This window comes from Benincasa hispida, chromosome 10, assembly GCF_027475165.1.
Source record: "Benincasa hispida cultivar pf3 chromosome 10, pf3_genome.v1.1, whole genome shotgun sequence".
NCBI lineage: Eukaryota > Viridiplantae > Streptophyta > Magnoliopsida > Cucurbitales > Cucurbitaceae > Benincasa > Benincasa hispida.
This window is the reverse complement of record NC_143487.1, coordinates 29,824,335-29,849,444: the sequence shown is the minus strand read 5'-3', so window position 1 is coordinate 29,849,444 and position 25,110 is coordinate 29,824,335. Positions and strand designations below refer to the sequence as shown.

Genomic DNA, 25,110 nt, shown 5'->3' with positions numbered 1-25,110 from the left:
CCAGCATTGCGAGGAAGCTCAGTTGAGCTTGGCAACGCTCTTTACAATCTATTTTTTAGCTCGCCCGCAATTTGTCCCAGCTAAATTTCGAGATTTTGGATAAATGTTGCTTGATTATGAAGCATTGATTCGTTCTTCTCAATGTACTGCTTCAACAAGCTCTCTAAGGACAAAGATTGCGGTGTTTATGAGCTGCTAGCTTGGTTATGCGTTGGACCGTTTGTTTGCAGGAAAAATCTCGGTGGCCCTTCTTTTTGCGCCACTGGTTGAAAGCTTTGTTGTTGATTTTTCCACGCGAAATTTGGGTGGTTTCTCCACCCGGGGTTGTATGTATTGGAATAGGGATTATTCTTTATGAAGCATACAGACTACGGATTTTCTGGGCATTCTTCCATTGGATGAGCATCTCCGCAGATGACACAACTTGTGGTCGTTTGAGCAATTGCGGGCCCTTTTTTCGCTCTCGTACTATTAATTTTGATGCCTTGATTCAAACTCATCATCGCAGTCATTTGATTCTGTAGGGATGCGATGGCCCCGTTGTTCACGTCACTATCTTTAATTCTTAATCTTTGATCGCTTTCCCGTCAGTCCTCGTGATTTTTGGAAATGCGATCAAGTATATTTTTGGCCTCCTCATATGTTTTGTTAAGCAGACCATCAGCTGCTACTGCATTGGCAGTGGTCTACGAAGCAGGGTTCAGTCCTTGGTAAAAAATCTCCATCTGCAAGCAGTCTGGTAAGCCGTTATGTGGACAGTCTCTTACCAACCTCTTAAACCTCGCCCAGGCATCGCTGAGCGATTCGTCAGTTTCTTGTTCAAAATTTGTTATTAATCTTCTTCTCCTGACATTCTCGGTTGGTGGGAAATATTTCTTCATGAACTTTTCCACGACTTGTTCCCACGAAGTTATCTCTCCCGGTTCGAGAGAATATTCCCATTTTCTTGCTTGATCGCATAAGGAAAATGGGAACAACGTGAGTCGAATTTCCATGGTGGAGATATTCGGGAACACAAAAGTGTTGCAGATTTCTATGAAGCTCCAGAGGTGGGTGGCGGGTCTTCGCCACGCCTCCCTCCAAACTGCCCAACAGTCTAGATCATCTGCAGCATTACCGGTTTCATTTCAAACCTCGATCAATCTAGTGCTAGCCTCATGATTCCTAGAGAGAAATCGTAGAGATTAGGCAATGCATAGTCCCGAATGGGTCTATTTTGGTCATTCGCCAGAAGGATGGGGTTGGCCATTATATTGTTTGCGTTTGCAGCCCTTTCTTCCAGTTGTTCCGCCATTCTTGGGGTTCTGTCTTCTTGTTGCCGGTTGTCTTTTAATCGTCATTAAAATGTTATTTCAATCTCCAGGTTGTAATTCGCCAGAGATTGAGAGCTGCAAAGAAATCAGAAAAATTATCATTAGTACACTGAATTGCCGAAGTCCCCGGCAATGGTGCCAAAAACTTGATGCGTTATTTTATAAGGTGAAATAATGGAATGAAATGCGGTGATGGAAATGCGTTGAGAAACAAGTTTTCTCAGCAGAATCCAAGTATAAATTCCACTGAGTTCCTAGTAAGTCCAAGGTCGAACTCAGGGACTAGGGAAAACGATATGTGGTGATAATTTTCTAGAAGACTTTGCGGTAACCAATAATTAAAATAGTTGTTTAGGGTTGTTGTTTGCGGTGATAAAATAAACAATTGCGGCAAAGTTACGAAAAAAGTTGATGATACGGAAGATGTGATGAGCATGCGGTGAACGGGTTGAGAAAGGGTTCGACTAACACTTCCTAGGATGTGTTCATGTTTGCGACCATGCAACACGCATACAATAGCAAATCATCTCTCGACGCAAATGCTACGGCTTCTAATACTAGAATGCATGCGATATATGCGATGAGTCTATAGGACCTACACATAAGCCTCTATTCTTATTTATGCGATGAAAAATGACACACACAAATAAGGCGACCACATAATATCATAACCTATCTCTAGGGTGCATGCGATACAAGTTGGCAAATAGAGCTTATATCTAAGTCCCTATCTCTCGCTTATGCAGATCTAATCTTGCTCTCTCGAGTCTAGATTCTAACCTAGCTCTCTCAAGTCTTTGGTTCTTTCTTTAGACTATCTCTCGAGTAGCTCTAAAGGGGTGTTGGGCACAATATAAAACAAGATAATCGCATGCACTGAAGGTCCTAGGTCATGTTAGCTTAGTTCTTCTCAACCCATTCAATAAATTTAGCTACTCATGCGAGCTTTTAAGAGAGTAAACAAATGTAGATAAAGAAATTCCATTGTATAGATATAGAGTTGAAATACAAAATAACAATGCAAGATGAGAATAAAGAGCCTGGTAGCAATCTCTTGCTTCCCAAGGCTTTTACACTGTCTTTTCTACTCTGTTCAAAAGATAATCTCGCTCTCGCGAGAATCGTCCCACTTTCTGCTTTTCCACGCCTCTGGGTTCTCTCTCGAGTTGCCCTAAGTGATCTTCCGGCATCTCTTCCCTTCTCTCGCTCCATCTTCTAAATAAAAAGGAAAACTATGAACAAGGGTATTCTATCTAAGGGAAAATTCTCTAACTATCTGAACTCCTTCACTGAAGGTTGCCTTCGATATTTATAGAGCTTCGGGGTGAAAAGCGTCTTCTCTCTTATGATTGCACCTATGGGATGGTAGTAATTCTCTATCTGATGCGCCAAATATTTATCACCGAAAAGTTAAGTGTACATGCTACAGTAGACCGTTAGTGGCTTGTCAACTTAATTCAGACTCGACCATCATTAGCTTTCTGTCCCATCGTGATTAATTATGCTTTTCACCCAGGTGTGCCCACCAAGTTGCACCGGCTCTATGTGGCAATCCTTCTTGAGTAGATACTTGCGAGCGCAAATCAACGCAAGGCCTTGCGGTAACACTGCATTCAACCGTTGATTTCTTGTGATCGCATTTTACGCTTTGCGTCAACGCATATTCTGCATAAAAAGACAAAAGTTAACTGTTTTTATGCGATGAACGCATGCGACCACAATGTTACAAACTTAATACTTTTTGGACGCAATCTTATATATTTTATCAATGCAAACTCGCATTGTTTAATAACTTAGCACTGTAATAACGTGCATTTCTGCCCGTTATCAATAGCTTGGATAAAATCGAAAATTAGTATTTGGGTTAATTTTAAATGTTCAAATTGACAAGAGGAAGTTAGATTATATATGATATAATTGGACTGGTTATTTATATATGATATAATTGGCTAAATGTATGAAATACATTTTTTTGGAGGAAATTATATATAAATATGATTTATATCAAGTAGAGGAGAAATTACTATAGTAGATATATGATATCAAACTATAGGGTAAAAATATAATATGATTATATTTATTAATAATTTAATTGGTTAATTATATGATAATTAACCTAAAAAGTCTCTCGGACATGCGTTAGTGGGAAAACCGCGTTGGTTATTGTAACCGAAGAATAAAAACGAAATTTTGTTTCATTTTGAAAGGTTACTAAAATATCGGAAGGTTTTGTGTTTGTATGGAAACGTAAACGATCGCATAAGTCGAGAGTCTATACGATAGTCGCTCAGCGCCTAAACGATTGCATACCTCGTGCCTAAACGATCGCACGTTAGTTCTTAAACGATCGGATAGCTTTCCTAAATGATCATATAGTGTGTCGTGTTTGCTAAACAATCGTCTACTTTGTCCTAAATGATTTGCTAAACGATCGTCTACTTTTTCCTAAATGATCGTTCAGTAAAACCTAGACGATCGTGTAGTTTCTTCTAAGCGATAAGCATCTAGCTATGCGATAGCTTCATATTCTCTCTCACTTGCTTATCGTCTACACAATCAGTTCTTCCTCCTACCTCTATCAAACTCACCAAAGACTACGCTTTGGGTTCTCACTTCGAGAATACCTAGGGCTCCTGTCTAATGGTGTTGTACCCGCTGTGTTCTTTTATTTACGGTTGTTCGTGCTACTGCAGCCGACACATCTGCTAATCGTTTGTTGATCGAGTAGAGGTCTTTCACTCCATTGAGTTCCATAGTTTGAAGAGCGTCTTCAACTAGTATGAGAATCTCTCCCTTATTATCTTTCGTTCAAAGCATGCCGTTAATTACTATTTTTTTGCATAACTATGCGTTTGAATGTATATGGTGTATTTCGGTCATGGTGAAATTGGAGCGATCCGAACGTTCTCATGGAATTCTTCATTAAGAGTTCCTTCATTAACATCATCAATTTAATCTACAAGATCCCAAACAGAATTTTAGTACATAAACTCCATTTAGAGATCCATAGCTTTGATCCACTCATCTTTGTCAACATCCTCCATTGCCTTCTTGTAAGACAATGGATCCTCAACATCTCCATCAACTACCATAGCTAGGATTTCTATTAAACCCATATAACGGACAGGCAGGTTCACAACCCTCCCACTACATCGAGGTTCCCTCAACACTTGAGGTGGACATGATCTACTAGATGAACCAACTTCAACAACTCTTGTTGAGGTGTTGGGTTCTTCAACAACTCTTGTTGAAGGTTCAGTCATTTCCTTGGAAAATTCATTCAACACAATCTTACTGCGGGGCTTATGCTCCCTCACGTGGTCCTCTTCTAGAAATGTAGCATTTGTGGACTCAAAAACTTTATTTTCTTTAGGATCTTAGAAGTAGCCACCTCTTTTTCCTTTAGAATAGCCTATAAATAGGCACAATTTTGAACAAGGTTCCAGTTTTTTAAGATTTGTCTCAAGCACATGTGTTGGGCAACCTCGGATCCTAAAATGGGGCGTAAACTACCTTTATGACCATTCCATAATTCCAAAGGTATTCTCGTAACACTCTAAGAAGGAACACAATTCAAAATATAAGTTGCAATTTGTATTGCATAACCCTAAAATGGGTCCAGTATAGAAGCATAACTCATCATAGACCAAACCATGTCCAATAGAGTTCGATTTCTCCTTTATGATACACCATTCTGTTGAGTGTACCAAGTGCTAAGAGTTGGGATACAATTCCATGTTCTATCAAATAGTTTTAGAATGTAAGATCCAAAAACTCTCCACCCCAATCGAATCGAAATGTCTTAATTGTTTTATTTAATGCATTTTAAACTTCAGTCTTAAACTCTTTAAACTTTTCAAAAACTTCAAACTTTTGTTGCATTAAATATTCATACCCATATCTTAAATAATCAGCAGTAAAAGTGATGAAATATTTGAACCCTTATCTTGCTCCAACATTCATCGAGCCACAGAGGTTTGAATGTACAAGCCCTAAGAGTTCTTTGGCCCTATGACCTTTTCCAGTAAAAGATCTTTTAGTCATTTTTCCTTCAAGGCATAATTCACACACAGATAAAGAGTTTTATTCTAACTCGTTTAGAAGTCCATTCTTAACCAATCTTTCGATCTTATTGAGATTAATGTGTCCTAATCTTAGATGCCAAAGACGGACTTTTTTTTAGGAGAAATTTTAAGTCTTTTATTTTGAGTTACTGTAGTTTTAAATGTTTCAATGTTTAGGAGAGCTTTAATTGCTAACGGTCTTAGCACATATAAATTATCTTCAAGATTGGCACAACAAATTAATACTTCATTCTTGTAAACAAACCACTTTATTTACTTGAAAATTTAGAGAACAATGTTGTTCAAGAAGACATTTTATAGAAATCAGGTTCCTTTTCAAGCCTGGAACCATATATACATTATCTAATACAACATAAAATTTCTATAAGTAGAGTTGATGCCCTCCCACTGCCATAGCTGAAATGACGTATCCAGTTCCAACAGACATTGTCATCTCCCCAACTTCCAGTTGTCGCTAGGAACTAATTCCCTGAAATGAAGAACAAACAATGTTAGTGGCGATTGAATCAATTACCTAGACTAAATCATTATTCTCCACTAAACAAGTCTCCAATACTAGTAAATCACACTTACCTTGATTGGCCTTCTTCTTTTCTGCCAAGTATTTGGGGGCAGTTCCTCTTCCAATGTCCTTCATGATCAAAATGAAACAGATTCCCTTTGCAGTCCTGGTCTCCTTGCCCTTCTGTGCAGCAGCTGGTAGGTTAGCTTTCCCCTTTCCACCTTTCTTCTTCTTCTACTTTTTGGTGCTGGAAGAAAAAGGCACAAATTTAGTTTTAGAGGACGATCCTCTGTAGAATTTCTTTAAGGATGAGACAATATTTGCCTCTCCCTTTTGTTCCTTACTTTACATCAAGAACTGGAAATTCTATAGCTCATTGAGCAAAGTAGTCAGGTTGTAGTCAATCCTGTTCATAACAACATTGCTACGGAATTGTATGAAACTTTTAGGCAAAGATTCCAAGATAAAACTAGCCTGACTAACCTCATCGATGACAGACCCATTCATCTTCACCACGTTGAAGTGGAGCATCATGTTGAGAATGTGTTCTCTAACAAATGTCTCTTCTTGCATACGGGCACTGAAGATGTATTTTAGAGTGTCATGCCTGATTTGTCTAGACGGTTGTCCGAACATCCCCCGCTGTGATACAATGTAGAAACATGCAACGGAAGTAATTAGAATCAATAAGCACTCTAATTACATTTAATTTGAGTTCTAAAAGCATGAAAAATCAAATTTTTAGAAGAGGGTTTCATGAAAAACATGTCTTTGAAGAATTCTTCCAATTCCAGGCTGCTCTTCATGAATTCTTAGCAGTGAGCTTGAGAGATTGAAGTGAATTATGATGGGAATTCGAGTGAGCTTGAGAGAGAAGAAAGTTTTTTGCAGAAATTAATTTCTTAGCAGCGAAGAACTACTCAAATCTGAGAAATTCAGAGGTTTTTATCAAAACCTTTCATGCAAGTGCAGATGGAAAGAGTCGATGCCACATCCAAGTCCAAGATTAAGTAGGCTAGGTAAGTGTTTGGTTTAAACACTTCAAGATTTCCATAAATTGGAAATCTCCACTATAATTTTCATTTTTCATTTTCTAATTTAATTAATTAAAAATCAATTAAATTAAAAAAAATCAATTTCTGAAATTGAATAAATAGAAAATAAATTTTGATTTTAATTAATTAAATACTAATTTAATATCAAATATTAAATTAATCAAACACCTAATTTTGAATATGAATTATATTCATGTAATTAATATTTAAATCAATATTTAAATATTATAAACACTCCAATTTTATTTAATTTTGACAATTTAGACGTTTAATTATATCGAATATAATTATTCAAACCTTAATTTGAATTTGAACAATTCAAAATCAAACCCTAACTTGCAATTTAAACACTTCAAATTGAAATCAGTTCAAATTCATTCAATTTACTAATTTAATGTATTCATGTTTTACGAGCTAGTAGAGGGATCTTATGGACCTACAGATCATGAGCTGCAACGATTTAAGATTAATTGGCTAAAATTCTTTAGACCGAATTAATCAATATTCGTTAATTACCGAGTCACACCACTATAGCTCGATATTTACACTCTTCTCATTGTAGATATATTTGTGTCCACTTGATTTAACTATAATAAGTAAGTTGACCCTTCATAGATTGTTTGTAATAACGACTAGGTCAATATGTTGTTTTACTCCCGAAATTACATCTTGCTCCTTATGTTCCACTGATCCTCTAATGAACAATTGGTTTATGATCCAATCACTAAATTGGATCCCTCTCAAGCCAATGAGAGGGTGGGGCCCTTTGTTTAAGACTTAGATTCCACTGATCCTCTAATGAACAATTGGTTTATGATCCAATCACTAAATTGGATCCCTCTCAAGCCAATGAGAGGGTGGGGCCCTTTGTTTAAGACTTAGATTCAACACTTAAGTGAACAACATTCCTCCGATCCCTTAATCGGGTAGGAGCGAATTCAATGTTGCACCCTATGTCCCCAGTTATCTGCCCGGTCTTACCCCTGAAATGGGAGGCTTATTGAGGAACCCTCACCTATGCAAATCTAAGGATAATCCCGAATAAACAAGAGTTCATAGTTAACTCAGAATTAAGATCAAGTCACCTAGATCATCTAAGAGAAATAGTCAGTCTTAAACAGTAAAAAGCGTTATAAAGTAAGAGTGACTTATTTCTTGGTCTGATCTTACACAAACTCATTGTATAGGACGCCCCCACTCCTCATGTCAGTACGTGAACAAATCAGGATCACTTCTTTGTAGCACTTTACAACAAATTGTAACAACTACAGAGTGGGTTACATCCAATAGTGTTACCAGAATAAGGCACCCAACCTTATTCGTATACTATAGACCGTTTTTGCTATTTACTCGAACTTGATCTATCTTTATGTCTCCATATAAAGTTCAAGTATTCATATAATAGCCATGGATCTTAGTTTATTAGACTTAGTCTTTACAAGTGCAATTGACAAAATTCAATAACAACTTTATTGAAGAAATTATGGTTAACATCTTTATTGATAATAAAAAATGTTTACCTTTACAAACTGTAAGTTTTAAGACATACAACCCAACACGCAGGGACTCCATGATCTCACGAGAAGTGATCATGGGCTCATGCTTCTTAGCCAAGACTTTAGAAAGGCTAGCCAAGATATACACTTAGGCCCTATCATTTGCCTAAAATTGTACCCATCGCTCATATGCCTCTAGAATGTTTTGAGTGGCGTTTTGAGCTGGTACAGAAGAACAATCCTCCATAAGGAGAAATCTAAGGTCATCGATGATTAAAATTGTGTTGATTGAGCTTTTCCACGTAGTATTTATCGGCAACGAGTAAGTTTAGTATCGCGAAAGTCATAATGTAGTTTACTGAAACCATACAATTTATTTATATTAGTAATCTATGCATTAACCCATTTACAAAAACCAATCAAATTTAGCAAAATAATGTAATGCACTCTAAATGACATCTATTTTGCAATGATGTTTCAGTGAGATAGGACAAAAGCCACCGTAGGGTGATCAGGTGCCCTTTCACTGAAATGAGACTATCTCAACCAATAGACAGAACAACTCCTTGTTATTGTAACTATAAGTCACCATTATTCGGTCCAGAAATTGTTAAATCACTTAACATTTTTTTGTAAGAGTAACCCCTCATTTTAGATTCTAGAGTTCGGCTCCCAATGAGCCAACCATAGGAATAAACCAACTGGGGAAACAACTAAAGCAACCCTATCAATTTCTAGAGTTTTAGGTAAAGAATCATGCAAATGCCATCTGTAAGGAGACACAAGCAAAGGTGCCTTGAGGCCGAGCATGAAACTTTACTACAAACTAATGAGAGGGATCGCGATATGTGTTGGCACATGTCTCGCTCCCACTTACTATAAAAGCTCTCTCCATTCACTTTGATATTGACCTATACAAACACCATCCATGGGGAGACACAAGCAAAGGTGCCTCAAGGTTGAGTATAAATCTCACGGTGTGAACTTTTAGGGAGAAACATGAAAAGGTAAAATGAAGTATCATATACCTCATTTTCCTCCCACTGAGTGTTTTACCTAGGGTTATTTAACTTAGGAAAATCCAACTACTGATTTTAACTAAGTGATTGTTTAATTTTTCCAAAAGTAACACTTACTTTGGATGGTTAAACAACTTTGACTAATGTTTATTAAACATTTTAATAAACCTTAATCAACTATTGCATGCTTGTAGCAAATTTATCTAATTCATCTTTCTAGGTAAGTTCCCAGGTAGGGGTGTTAGTTTCTGTCAACTTAAATATCCTAACCTAGATAGAACTAGCCTTAGAGAAAAGGTCCCTATAGACACATTTGCTACAAAATTAATCTTTTAATTAAGTAATTATTAAACTGAATAAAAGACTAAACTTAATTTCTAATCTTATTAGAAATATGAACGTAGGTCTTTGTCAATCATATTTTAATACCATTTTAAACAAAAAAAAAAGATTTTAACCTAAGGGTTGCATACAATCTGAATTATTGATTTTCATTTCAAATTTTATTTAATTATAATATTTATAAAATAAATGAAATAAATTAAAACCATAGAATTACATTCATTGATACACTTAGTAAAAATATAACAATCATTAAATTACCTAAAGTAGTGTCATGCTTCATGCAATTCCATTTCATTACTAACCATATATAACACTTATATAATAAAGTAATGATATAAATAATAACAGACATCCATACATACATTCAACTATATATTACAACACTTATAATATAAATGATGCATGCCTATGTTATTAATGCATACAAACATATACTAGAACACTTATATTATAGGATGCATAAGCATGTTATAAAATTAAATCATGCAACTGTATATTATAATATTTATAATATAAATGAGGCATGAATAATGCATAATCTATGGTGGGATTTTACTATATGACATACATTATAACATATATAAAATTAAAAAAAAAAAAAATCATACATCAAATGCATCAATCATTGGACCGGGATTGGACTCCTAAACTATTAATTAAATTAATATAATACTTGTATTAATTTAGTTAATAAAAAATAACTATCTATTATAGCAATAATGGTTAACCAGTTCAAAACAAGCGAGTCGGGTCTTGAACCGCACAAACTGGACCACCCAGCACCCGAACCAGTCATGAACCACTCAAACCAATCGAATCGGACACAAACCAACTGAGTTACGAGCTGAACAGGCGTGAATCGGTTTGTTCTTTTTGTCTCGTAGCATTGCAACACTGTGACCTAGCATTGCAACGCTATAGATAGAACACTCCGTTTGCCTGATTGCAGCACTGTAACGCTAGGGCACAACGTTGCAACGCTACTGTATAGTAGCCACTATACAGTTGTGCCCTTCAAAATTTCTCCGTTTTTGCCTCGTTTTCTCCAGATTTCCACTTGAACAATCATGAATGACTCAACATAGAACAAATACAGACTCTATAACAAATAATTATGCTTAAAACATGGGCCCTTACAAGTCAACTCTTGTAAAATAAGAGTCCAATCCTGAAATTATCCAATAATCACAAACCATTCATTCCATACATTCATCAATCATGAATAAATACATAATGCATAAATCCACATAAATTTGTAAAATTAATTTTGAAAAAAAATTAGAAAAATTGGGACCAAAACCACTATTCTGATACCAATTGAAGGAACTGGTGAAGGTCCAGTGCGAAAGCGGAGATCGGTCTCAAATTCCAATTTCTTAAGAATACAGAATTTTATAGATTCAAATAAAAAAAAATATGCATTCAACTCCAAATTTACAACATGCCAATAAGAATTGAGAAAAGGATTGGGAAAGCTTACCCTTGAAGATCAAACTTCTTTACGTAATTCCTTTTCTCCAGAATCGATCACGAACTGCAACATACTCGAAATCCTAATATTGGAGCCTTCTATATTCTCTGGAATGAGAATCATAGGAGTTTTGTGGGCTCTATTATTTTTTAGAAGAGGGGGAAAAAGGATTTTGAGAAGATGTGTTTTTCTGGGAGAAAATTTTCTTGCAAAAATTGTTCCGTCTTCCAATGAAATTTTGTGAAAAAGAAGCAAATCTCATAACTACCACCGTTACATGTAGTAAGTTTAGAGAAATTAGGGGAAAGAAGTTATTTCCCTCCCATTAATTCAAAAATTAAAATCAAAATAATTAATAAATTAATTTTAATTTAAATAAAACTATTATATATATTAGGGCGGGTTAAACCGCTCACTAGTCCGCCACTTGATGGTGATTAATTATTATGTGTGTGTCTCACCTACATGTTCGCATTTATAGGATATTAATGCATAGCCTGACCCTGGTGGTGGGGTATACTCACCGTTTCTTACTTTATGTTTTTCAGGTGAGTACAAGAGCCAGATGGTGAATAACGAGAAGGACCCGTGATAGAGCCATATGGGGACATTAGAAAACGCTTCCACACATGTTTTATTTTTTTATTTATTTAGTTTTTTTTTACTCGAGTTTGTAGACAGATGACATGTTTTATTGTTTTATTTTGAAATATTACTATTATTATTAAATGTTTTTTTGAGATCCCAATTAAATGTGTTGCTTATTTGATTTATTTATCAAATTAATATTTTGGTTTTAAATAGTCATTCGTGTTTTCACTGAATTTACGAGGATCAAAATTTTGAATGAAAATGTGCATTATGTCGTAACGGCTCTTGTCTGCGTATTCGAAAGGTCGGGTCGTACAATTATCATCTCTAACTTGAGTCATTTGTCTTAAATGATGTCCAGTCAAATCTAACTTAATTATACCATTATGTAAATGTCATGGTTGTAAAATATTAAAGTTTAGTTAAATGAATGTCTTAGTTGATAAAATTTATATATGTTATAAAACTCTACTCAATTTCAGGTATACTATAATATTAGAATTAAGATAATATATAAACATGCATATTTACAAAATTTAATAATAAAAAATTGAAATATAAAAAAAATAGTATATATGTTGAAAATTAAATTAATATATAAATATAAATATTGGAGAATTTTAAAATTCAAATTAAAATAAAATGTAAATATAAGAAAATTATTTTTGTAAATAGTGAAATTAATAAAAAAAAATATAAAAGATGTAAATAAATATAAAGAAAATAAAGAATAAATACAAGTGCCTCAAGAGTTGAAATTTGAAATATAAACAAAATTAACATACATATTGAAAATTAAAATAATATATAAATCTAAATAATGGAGAATTTTAAAAGTCAAATTTAAAATAGAATATCAATATAACAGATTTTTTTTTTTTTGTAAATATAAAATTAATAAATAAAATATGAAAGATGGAAATAAATATAAAAGAAAAGAAAATAAAGTCTCCATCTTAGGATTTGAACATATAACAATGTTGGAAGGAAATTATTCACATGCAAAACTAGGAATAAGCCAAGGGTGCCTTTTGTTATATAAAAGAAACGATTTAATATAAGACGAAACCGAACAAAGAGAACCTACTTTTTATAGTTTCTCAAAATTTGTCCATTTTTTAAGAATGTTCCTCAAATTTTTGAAATAAGAAATGTGAATAATTATCAAACAAGTCAGTTTCTTGAAAAATGAGAAACAGAAACAGGAAATGAGAACAGTATCAAACAGACTCATCAAATAGACTCTAAATTTTCAAACGTTTATGTAGACTATACTGAATGTCTTACATGTATTCTATATAGCACGAAAGTGAAGTTATTCTAACATTTTCCTCTTCAATTTCAGATCTCATGCAAAATTTCCCTCTAAAATCTTTCGAATTTCAAATGCACAAAAAGAATCCATTTCCTCCCCTAGAGAGAATAAGAGAGGAGAAAACAGATCAATCATGAAAACCTTCATTGAGGGTCTTCAAGAAATAGTTACATCATTAATCTTGAAGCTCTTCAAATTCACCTTTTACTCAACAGTTTATAACTAAAAAAACTGTACCTTTAAACCTTTGTCTAGGGTAAAAACAAACGATAAAAGCAAAATTACAATGAAAATTGTTGGGTAAAAATTGAACTTTCAAAATGAGAGACAACCAACTTTTTTGGTTGGAGAATTCCACATTGGGTTTGGACCAATGTGGGTTCGATGGACATCCCACACGCGCGCCGTCGTCCGATCGAGCGTGGCGAGACGCGCGTGTATGTGATGATTATTTTTAATAAAAAATATTTATTTATTTTTTATTTTTATTATTATTTTTTTTAACTGAAAAAAGGGAGAAACGGTCCGTCCGTACCTCCACGCACGTTATGTGGCAGAGCGCTCTTCTCGCTTTGACGCTGAAAGCCTATAAAAGGCGAGGCCTTCAGCAGTTCGTAACACAGGATTCATTTCTTTATTCCCCACTTCATTTTCCTCTCCTCCTCCATCTTAGCTTTCCGACCAGTGAGTATAGAAAGGGTGTATGTTCCAGTCGATAACGATGCACTTCCGATTGGTTTTCATTTGGTTGTTTTATCCTGGGGACGACGTGGTAATTTTTAGACATGCTTGCACAGTTGAGCAAAGCCGCGAAACGTCTTAAAGAGAGTGAGCTCTGCGACTTAGCCTATAACGAGTTATTGTTTTGAAGGTTTTGCTCTTCGCTTGACCGTTGTGGCTTGACGGTTTACTATTTGTCATTTTGAGGGCCCCGCCATTTCTAATAAAAACATATCTCTAAAAGTAACTGCATCCATCCATGGAGGGTATTCTTCAATCCATACCCAAAAGTATGTTTATCGTCGTATGACAAATCAAATAATGTGCAGTATTAGACCAAAATAGAAGTGTATATTTTCAAGTGTTTAATTTAAAAAATAAGTGATTTTGAAAAAATTGAAGCATTTGGCAACAACTAAAAATAGCTTTTCAACTATAGTATTTAAATAAAAACAAATTTTTTGAAAAACAAATTTAATCAAGCTAGTCCAAGCGGACCCTCGTCGGTAGAAATTTTAGATGGATCCTATCCTTGTAATAATTGTCTAAGAATCAACGAGAGTCAGACTCAGTCGAGAGAGACAACTCCTGCCTCCTCATCCAAAAAATACAAATTAATAGTTTATTACATTTCTTCCAACTCGCTACTTTCTCTCTCCCCTATTGTCAACTATGGCTGTGATGGCCATTTTCTTGCTACCACACCAAATGTCTGGTTGGCGTCCAATGGAGTTGTGAGAGATAGTGTTGATATAATGTATAATCTTCAATGGATAATGTGATTCAAGAAAAGTTTTAAAATCTTATATCCTTGATATAATTGAATTTGGCATAATTCATATGTTTAAATTTTTGGATTAATCAGTGATCTAATATGATATTAGAATAATTTTATGATATAACCTATTATTGATTAGGGTGGAGATTTTTATTTTAGTCCATGATTTTTCACTCCTTACTTTGAGGAGTTTTTTCCATGTTAAAACTGTTTGTGTACTGTACTTGACTAATTTCTTATTAGATTCATACGAGAGGAGGTGATTGATCTTAATAATATAGTGTTTATCTCAACATCCTGGACTTATAGTTGTATCCATTAAACTCTTATTTATCATAAATGAAGCAATTTAGATCTTTTATTAACATTGCTATTGAAAATCCTCCATGCATTGTGTGAATTTCTTTAGATTGATGTACGGATACTTGTTAATAGATAAAATTATAAGGTTACCGATGTTTATTCAAATAGAATGTAACGAATAGTATAAATCCATACACTTGTAAAAAAAAATTAAGATTTAGTTGGTACAATTATTAATTCAAGATTTTAATCACCAGAGAGAAAGTATATATAATTTAACAGACATCTATATGTTTTAACGATTATAAAGTTTGTGGTCAAATACTCTAATATGTATTTTATTAGAAAAGAATTAAGATTTTAATTGATATAACTTAAAAAATTTAGAGTATAAAAGGATATTTTTTCTAAAATATGAATAAAAATTTAATAGCGTGTGAGAAAGAAGAAGGTGGATACCGGATGGTGAGAGTGATGGGAGATGGGTTGGTTTTTAATGGCCGCCACTTCGATGGCGCTTCTTTAGTCAAAAACCAACGGCAATTTGAAATTCTGTCTCCACCTTGCAACGAGGCTGTCCTATTATTTATTTAATCTCGTTATTATTATGACAAGAAGATACGTATGAGGATTTGAACTTTCAATCGAATATTGAATTATGTTCTTTTTAATAAGGTTGTACTAGTTTTTGTAGAAGTGAAAATGTGCATCGTGAGTTGCAATCTCACATTTTCTAGCTTAAATAACATCGACGGTTGCATACTTCCATAAAATTTAGATGTAAATTACTTAGAGACTATTTAGTTGGCAATTTAGATTTTATTTTATGCTTTTAGATTTATTGAGTTCAACAAATGTGTTTGACAGATTTTGAAAATAAACATTTTTTTTATTGTATCCAAATTTTGAATTTTAAAATGCAAAGTTAAATTAATTTAAAACAAAAACATTTAAGAATTCAACATATCATGTTATAAATTCAATTTTTTGATTAAAAAAAATCGTTTAGAATTTTTTTTTCTTTTAAAAAAAATCAAAATATGTATTAGGTAATGTTTTATGAATTATATAATATTATGAAATAATAATTATACAAATTTTTTTAACATAAAGATATTCACAAAAAAACCAATAATGCTTTAGTCTCGACTCTCAACTAATATTTAGTGGTAACTACAACTAGTTTATGATTTATAAATATAGTATCAAACACATTTTCAACCATTGTTTAAATTATAATTGAATTTCTACAAACACATATTTAAAAAGATAAAATACAACAATGCTTTCATTGAATCTTTTGTTTTCAAATTCTCTACCAAACAGATTCTTATTTAATCCTATCGATTTTCATTTTCTATTGATAAAACAAGATTAGAGTTTCATATTAGTATTTTTTTTTTTTTTTTCATCCTTGGATTCAAATTACACTCAAAGGTCTAACTTCATCTTTTTGTTAGTAATTAATGAAAAAATTGGAGGGACTAAGAACACTACCAAATGCAAACCTCGAGATAAAATGTACTTTAAAAGTGTTCTAAAAGCTATTTTAAGTGGTTACCAAACACTTCATTTTTTTTTTCGAAATGACTTATTTTCAAAATTAAACACTTAAAAAGTTAAACCAAACATACTTTCATTCTATAGCTGGTCGCAAGCTTTACTAATTTTCTTTTGAATGTTTTTCTCATTCTTCTAAGTTGCTATGGTTTACATAGAGAAAATGTAACATCCCGAGTTTTCGAAAAATTTAAGCTAATTATCTCTAATTATTAAGTTTCAGTGTCCCTTTGATTTTAGGAATTTGGGATCAAATTGAGATAATTGAAAAGCTTCGATGAGTAAATTGAAATTTAGTTGATTAAAGATTTGATAATTAAGAAAGAAAAGAAGAAGAATTTGAAATTTGGAATTTAATAAGGAAAGGGAAAAGGATTTATATTTATTAATATATACACACATATTGGGAATTAGGTTTAAGTAGAAAAAAACATATAACCCTCAATAAGCATGCACCGAAAAGAAAAAGAAAACAAACCCTCTTCTTCACGCATTTTTCCCCTAGCCGACCTTAGCACCCCTCGTCATTTGCGCCGCCGGTTGAACTTGTGGCCCATCACTTGAACATTATTTTTTGATAAATTAGTAATTTGAAAGACGAGATAATTAATTTAAAAGATATTTAGAAATAATTAAAATTTAATTCAATTTAAGAAAAAATTGGATTGATTTACTTTGGAAAAAGTGTGATTATAAATTGATTAAATATTTGGAAGAATGTAATTTATTTCAACTATCATATTGTATGTTTCGTTTATTTTTGGTTTGGAGCCACAATTAAGTTAATTTGAGAAGTTAATTGATTTGAGACTAATTTGATAAGAGATTTAGAATTTTTAAATTATTTTGGGTAAACATTTGAAAATAAAGAAAATGAAAAGAATTAGAATTCTGGAAATTAAAAGCAATTTGAACTTTAAAAAAGAAATGGGGAAATTATACTTTTAAATTTTTCCTCTTTAATTTTGGATTTTGGATCAAAATTTGAGATGATAATTAATTTAAATTGAGTTGATAAGAGAAATTTGGATTTAATTAAAATTAATTAGGTTATGGACTTTCTAATTTAATTAGATTGTGAAATTTCTAATTCATTTAGAATATGGATTCCGAAATTAATTAAAAATGTCTTGTTCAAAAAAGAAATCTAATCTATCTACTACTTTAATTATTGATTTTTTAAAATAGATTTCCTAATTAGATAAAGTGTCATATTCAAAAAGAAAATTTAATCTATCTACTACTTTTATTAATCTATTACTTCAAGTTATGAAATCCCAAATATTTTCGTATTAGGATTATTTTTCCTCTATAAATACAATTATGCACTTCATTCCAAAAGGTGGTCAATTAGAGAGAAAAATTCTGGTTACTTTCACATTTTTCTTATCTTTCTCGCTCTCCTTTTCGTGGTGAAGAAATGCCTCTTAGAAGTTTCTAAAGATATTTAGTTATTTGATAAAGACAACTTTTTTCCCAACAAGCATTCCTAGAGAATTAGATAATGGATGTAGATTGATTGCAAAGTTTTATCTAGCTCAAGTTCAAGGTAAGTAATCGTACTACTGGAACCGTCTTCATGCCGGACAATAAAATTGAGGATAATTTTGATGCTTCTAAGATTGTATTAATCATGATGCTTGATTAGAAAGGAAATATGAAGATATGACTATCCTGTTTGAAATATGTGATAAGTATGAGCATGATCTTGTTTTATAAGATATTTTACAAGAATGTACGAGCATGAACTAGATCTTATTTGACATGTATGAAGATGTATGAGCTTTAAGTTATGATTCATGTATGAAACTTTGTTTTATGATGCATGACATTTATGTTAGTGATAATTGTCCCTACCCATAGTCATGTATCTACTAGATGTTTGTGATCTCCTTCGGATTTCACTGGAGGTTTGTATTTTCTTTTGGATTAACCAAAGGTTAGTGATCTCCTTCGGGATTTTACCAGAGGTTAGTGATCTCTTTCGAGATTTCACTAGAGGTTTGTGTTTCCCACGGGTTCGCTAGAAGTTAGTATCTTCTTCGGGATTCACTAGAGGTTAGTGTCTCCTTCGGGATTCACTAGAGGTTAGTGATCTCCTTCGGGACTTTACTAGGGTTAGTGATCTCCTTCGAAATTTTACCAGAGGTTTGTGATTAAATCTCATCAATGGTAGGCCGGGTTAAATTATTCACTTGATAGCCATCCATGATAAATAGAGGTTTTTGCATGTCCCACTAGAATGTTGCATTTATTGGACATACATGCTTAGCTTGACCCCGATAACGGTGTTACTTTCTGAGTATTTTATACTTATTCTTTATTATGTTATGTTTTTCAAGTAGGATAGGGACACACCAATGGATGACAAAAGGAATCCGTGATCATGCCATTAGGACCATGGAGATGCTTCCACTCATGTTTTGATGTTTTGATGTTTTAAATTCCAATTTTGATGTTTGAACTTAGAGTTCTATTATTTGAAATTTTTATTTATAAAGCTTCATGAAATTTATTTTTATTTCAGGGGACCCCGATCGAATATTTTCAGTTATTTAGATTTTACAAAAGCTTTTTATTTAATTTTTTTTTATTTTAGTTAAAATTTATGAGAGAGTCGTTTTGAGATTTATGCATGCATATAGTAACGATGTAGTATAAATCCTAGAAAGTCGGATCGTTACATTTTGTATCAGAGCCTATGTTTTGGGTTTTATAGACTGACTTACAATGTAAGTCCAAAATGTCTCTATAGCCCAGTAACAGATCCTTCGTCATTGCCAGGTAGTCTTATCAATTAAAAGTTTTATGATAGTTGTGCATTAAATTATTTGTTTAGCTTAAATGCACAAGTTATGATCTAATATTGGGTCAGTGACTCGATAGAAGTTATTATAAGCTTATTATTCAGGTGTGACGCTACAAAGGGAAAAAGGATTATGCGGTCACTTAGTACTAGTGTACCTCATGGAAGAATCGTTAGAAAGGAACATGTATATACTTCAGTTTAAAGATCTTAAAGGGTGATGGAACTATGTATAGTTATGATCGTTTAGAAATAAAAGTACGTATATGTTTAAGCCAAGGAATAAAATGGTCTAGACAAGAATTTGTTAAGGACCAATGTTATGTTTTGTAATGGGTAATGAGATTGGAGGTAGTACAAGGAATCTTTGCCTAAGACATATACTTAGGGACAAGATTAAAGTTGTTTTAGATATAGGAAGGGGAAGAGGAAGAGATTATAGTTTTGGTAAAGGTTGCTAGATATTAAATCAAATGTCTCAAGAAGGATTTTGAAAGGATTATTACGACATGATCACATTTAGAGTACGGAGGATTGGTGGTTTGAATAAGGTGTGTGTTATGGTTCTCAAGTAATGTGCTTATAAATAAAAAAAAAGGGAGGGGGGGATTACATAAGGGAATAAGGCATCTCGAGGAATTTTTAGTTATTGAAACCTCTAAAGTGTTTAATATGATAAGATTAGTATTGTGGAGTTTAAGGTTGATGAACTGAATGAGGTACTGTAGTTTTGGGGGTAGTACTCGAAGAGCAAAAGATATTCATAAGGGAAAGTAAGTATGCTTCATGTGAGAAAACTCTTCTTAAAGGTACCTAGTTTAGTTGTTGTGATGTAGAAGGGAAGCTAGTTTGAATGGGACTTAGGACTTAGAAAAATGTGGCTTTTGAACAAAGAAGCTAACTTAGGAAGTACCTCAAGGTACTTAGTTACCCACACAATGTTGAGATGAAAAGAATTTAGTTAAGCTAACAGGTATTAGATTCGAGAAGCAAGAAGCGGAAGCAAAACTGGATCATTAAGCATTCCAATTCATTAAATTTGGCTTCAAACTAAGCATGCTCATAAACTACAAACAGAGTTTCAACACTAACCTTTGAAGTACCTTTGATTCACGATCTTCAGCTGTAATCTCCTTTATTTCTGTTCGTGAACCACCACAAGACCTTCCCTACTATCCTCTTGGTGTCTTGGATTGAGTTGTGGGACTCAAAATAAGCTTGGATTAAGAGAATAAGGAGACAAGGTTTCTCGTTTTGACAATATGAAGAACAGTTCTTCAAGTACTCTTTCTCAGCAAATTACAACTGATTGCATGCCTCATTTCCACTCAGATTTCAAGTTTATATTGAATGATCATCATGTAAACTCATTTGCTCCATGAGATCCAACACCTACTTGCAATTTGAGATGGATTTGAAAATGCAAATATGAATATGAAACTTGCTTCCTTAGTGGGAAAATCCCACATTTGGGATTAGTGGGATTTTCCTATTTCTCATTTTCTTTTTAAATTTGAAATTTAATTTTAAAAGTAAAAACTTGATTTCATTTTTTAATTCATAATTAAAATTGAAATTCTTTATTAATTTTACAAAATTAATTTAAAATTAATTTTTTTAATAAAATTAATAATTATTAATTAAAAAATCTAATTAATTTTAATTAATTTAATATCAAATAACAAATAACACCAATTCCATCATCATGAATTCTTATTCATGAATTTAATATTTATATCATATTTAAATATTAATTGATTCTCCAATGCCATTTAATTCCAAAATTAACTGTGTAATTATATCACATATAATTACTAATTCCTTTAATTCTATTTTGAATGTTTGAAATCAACTTATCACGCCACTCTAAGGCTAATCCGTTTGTGAGCTAGTAAGAGGACCTAGTGGACCTACAGATCATGGGCTCCAATGATTCGAGATCAATCAGTTATACTCTTTACACCGAATTAACTCTCATTTGTTAACTACTGGGACTCGCCATTTTAGGCCCATGAGATCATGGACTCGTTACTGACTCTGTTAAAGTTCATAGAAGTGAAGTGTTCTCTGAAATGCAACTTGGAGCTTATTTTGTTAGGTTTTATGTCCTAAAACTCGTGGTTTGTAAACAATAGAACTTATTCTGAAAATTTAATAAGTTGTTATGGAATAGATGTTTTGCTTATTAGAAATCCAATAAACCTAAAAGCCCCTTGACTATTACACGAGTACTTGAACTTTATGCGGAAACATAAAAGTGGATCAGGTTTATTGGATTTCTAATATGCAAAACATCTATTCAATAACAACTTATTGAATTTTCAGAATAAGTTTTATTGTTTACAAATCACGAGTTTTAGGACATAAAACCCAATAAAATAAGTTCCAAGTTGCATTTCAGAGAACACTTCACTTCTATGAACTTTAACAGAATCAGCAACACTTGCTTTCTCTTCCTGGAGTTTAACTTGGGAAATGACACTACTGGTTTTGTCATCCATCCCTTTGCTCGAAAAGTAAGAACTGACGTTCAAATAAATCTTGCAACGAGTCCATGATCTCATGTGCAATGACCATGTTCTCAGCCCTTTTGGCCAAAATATCAGGTATGCTAGCCAATATGCGAAATCGGGCAAATGAATTAGACTTCATGCACACCTCATATGCATTACAACACTTCGCGATGCATCAAGGGTCGGGACTTGAGGACACTCCTCAACCATGACAAACTCAAGGTCATTTATCACGAAATATGTTTTACAAGATTCTTTCCATTGTATGTAAACAGTCAAACTAAAGACATTAAATGGAAAATCAAACATGTTGCTGAAAGCAAAAACACATTGACCTACATTAGGTTTTATGCAAATACCAGTTGAAAAACAAACAACATCCAATAAGGTTTAACAAAACTAACATGAACCCCGTGTGACATCTAGTTTCGCAATGACATTTCAAAGGTTTAGGACGAAAGCCACCCAAGGGTGGTTAATTTATTCCCCCTCTGAATTGAGACATTCTCAACCAGCAATTAAAACCAGAACAACTCTTGCTCCTATAACGACTACCCATCATTGCTTTGATCAAGAAATCATTAACTTACTTAACAATTTCCCGTAAGTGTGACCCGCCATTTTAGGCCCTAGAGTTTCGCCCCAAGCAACCAATCCGAAGGGAAAAAATCAAATTGGGGCAAAAACTAAAGTGACCCTATCCATTTCTGGAGTTCACCTTGATATCGACCAACTGCACAAAATGCAACCGAAGGGGGGCTATCCTAGGGTGCCACGAGGGAGTACAGAATGATCTCACAATGCGAACTGATAACGGGCAGAAATGCACGCTATCATAGTGCTAAGTTCTTAAACAATGTTGGCTTGCATTGATAAAACATGTTAAATTGCGTCCATTAAGCATCAATTTCATAATATTGCGGTTGCATGAGTTCATCGCATAGGAATAGTTGATTTTTGTATTTTTATGCAGAATATGCGGTGACGCAAGGCAAGAATTGCGATCATAGGAAATCATTGGCCAAGCGCAGCATTACTGCAAGGCTTTGCAGTGATTGTGTTCGCAAACATCTGCTCAAGAAATAATTCTGCAACCTGGTCGGCGCAACATGGTGGGCGCATCTGGATGAAAGGCTAATTAATCGCGATGGGACAGAAAGCTGATGACAGTCAAATCTTAATTAAGTTGATAGCCGCTAACGATAATAAGTACATTCAGCATTTCAGTGACAAATATTCGGCGCATCAGTTAGGGAATTAAACCCGTCCCATCTATGCAATCATGAGAGAGAAGCCGCCATTCACCCTGGATGTGCTATAAATACCAGAGGCATCCTTCAGAAAAGGAGTTCAATTGTTGTTCACCGTTCCACCAGTTCGAAATTTCATACGTTCGGAGCGCACGTCTTTGTTCATAGTTTTCCTTTCGTTTTAAGGCGAAGCAAGAGAAGAGTGATGACACCGAAGATCGCTCAGGGAAACTCGAGAGATAACCTTGAGGTGTAGAAACAGAGAGTAGGCTAACTCTCGCGAGAGCGAGATTATCTTTTGAACACGAGTAGAAAAACAGTGTAAAAGCCTGTATAGCAAGAGATTGCTTCCAGGATCTTTATTTTATATTTGCATTGATATTTTGTACTTCATCTTTATATTTATACAATGGAAGTCCTATTTCTACATCTGTTCACTCTCTTAGCACGCATGAGTAGCTAAACCAGTCGAATGGGTTGAGAAGAACTAAGCTAACATAACCTAGGAAGTTCATTGCTTGCGATTATCTTGTGTTATATTGTGCCAAATATCCCTTTAGAGCTACTCGAGAGAGAGTCTGAAGAAAGAACCTAGGACTCGGGAGAGTTAGGTTAGAATCTAGACTCGAGAGAGCAAGATTAGAACTGCATAATCATGAGATAGGGACTTAAAGATAAGCTCTGTTTGTCAACTTGCATCGCATGCATCCTAGAAATAGGAATGATATTATATGGTCGCCTTATTTGTGTGTGTGTCATTCTGTCATCGCATAAATAAGAATAGAGGCTTATGTATAGGTCTTATAGACTTATCGCATATATCGCATGCGTTCTAGCATTAGATGCCGTAGCATTTGCATGGAGAGATGGTTTACTATTGTATGCATGTTACATGATCGCAAAGCATGAACGCATCCTAGGAAGTGTTAGCCGGAACCCTTCTCAACTCGTTCACCGCATACTCATCGCATTTCCCATTTATTTAACTCTTTTCAAACTCCACCGCATTTGTTTATATTTTAATTACTGTAAACAATAACCTCAACAGCTATTTGTTTATTTGGTTATTGCAAAGTTTTCATAAGATTATCATCGCAATCTATTTTCACAAGTCCCTGAGTTTGACCCTGAACTTACCAGGAAACTCAGTGGAGTTTATACTTGGATTCCGCTGAGGAAACTCGAGTGCTCAACACAATTTCACCATTGCATATCGTCCATAATTCCACTTCATAAAACCAAACATCAAGTTTTTGGTGTCGTTGTCGAGGACTTCGGCAAAATAGTGTGCTAATGGTAATCTTTCAAATTTCTTTGCAGATTCTCAATCTCTGGCGAATTACGACCCAGAGATTGAGAAGACATTTATATGGAGACTGAGAGACCGCCAACAACAACAACAATCAGATAAAGAAGAGATGAAGGAGCAGCCTGAAAAACGGAGCACCAAACAAAAACAACATCATGGCGAATCCAATCCTTTTGGCTAATGATCGCAATAGGCCCATTAGGGAATATGCATCGCCAAATCTCTATGATTTCTCTCCAAGAATGATGAGGCTTGCCCTCGACGGAAGTTGATTCGAAATAAAGCCGGTGATGCTGCAGATAATCCAGACTACAGGACAATTCGGAGGAAATCAGACTTGAGGATTTCTATGAGCAGCGAAATGATCGTTCCAAATTCCATTCGTATTTGAACATTAACAATTAAATCAAGAATCGAAAACTAACTGGTTATGCACAATATGAAATTACGACATGCTTTACATAAAGATCAAGGGATAGAACACCATACCTTTGAAGACTCATCTTCAAATTCCTAGATCCCAAATGCTCGTTCGATCTCCAATACTGCAACATACAAACGCTCGAACACTCAGAGTGCAACATAGCACGAACACCGCGAACTCAACGAACGACCTCCAAAACCTCGACTACATCGAGTTGAGTACGACACCACCACAATGGCTACCTTAGTATTCTCA

At 33.9% G+C, this 25,110-nt stretch overlaps 1 non-coding gene across 1 annotated transcript; it reads left to right on the top strand.

Annotated features, from left to right (window-relative positions):
• The first annotated feature begins 741 nt into the window (after positions 1-741).
• On the top strand, positions 742-848 carry LOC120069062 (small nucleolar RNA R71). The gene has a single exon (XR_005479432.1). It is a non-coding gene; the product is annotated as a small nucleolar RNA R71 (small nucleolar RNA).
• The last annotated feature ends 24,262 nt before the right edge of the window (positions 849-25,110 follow it).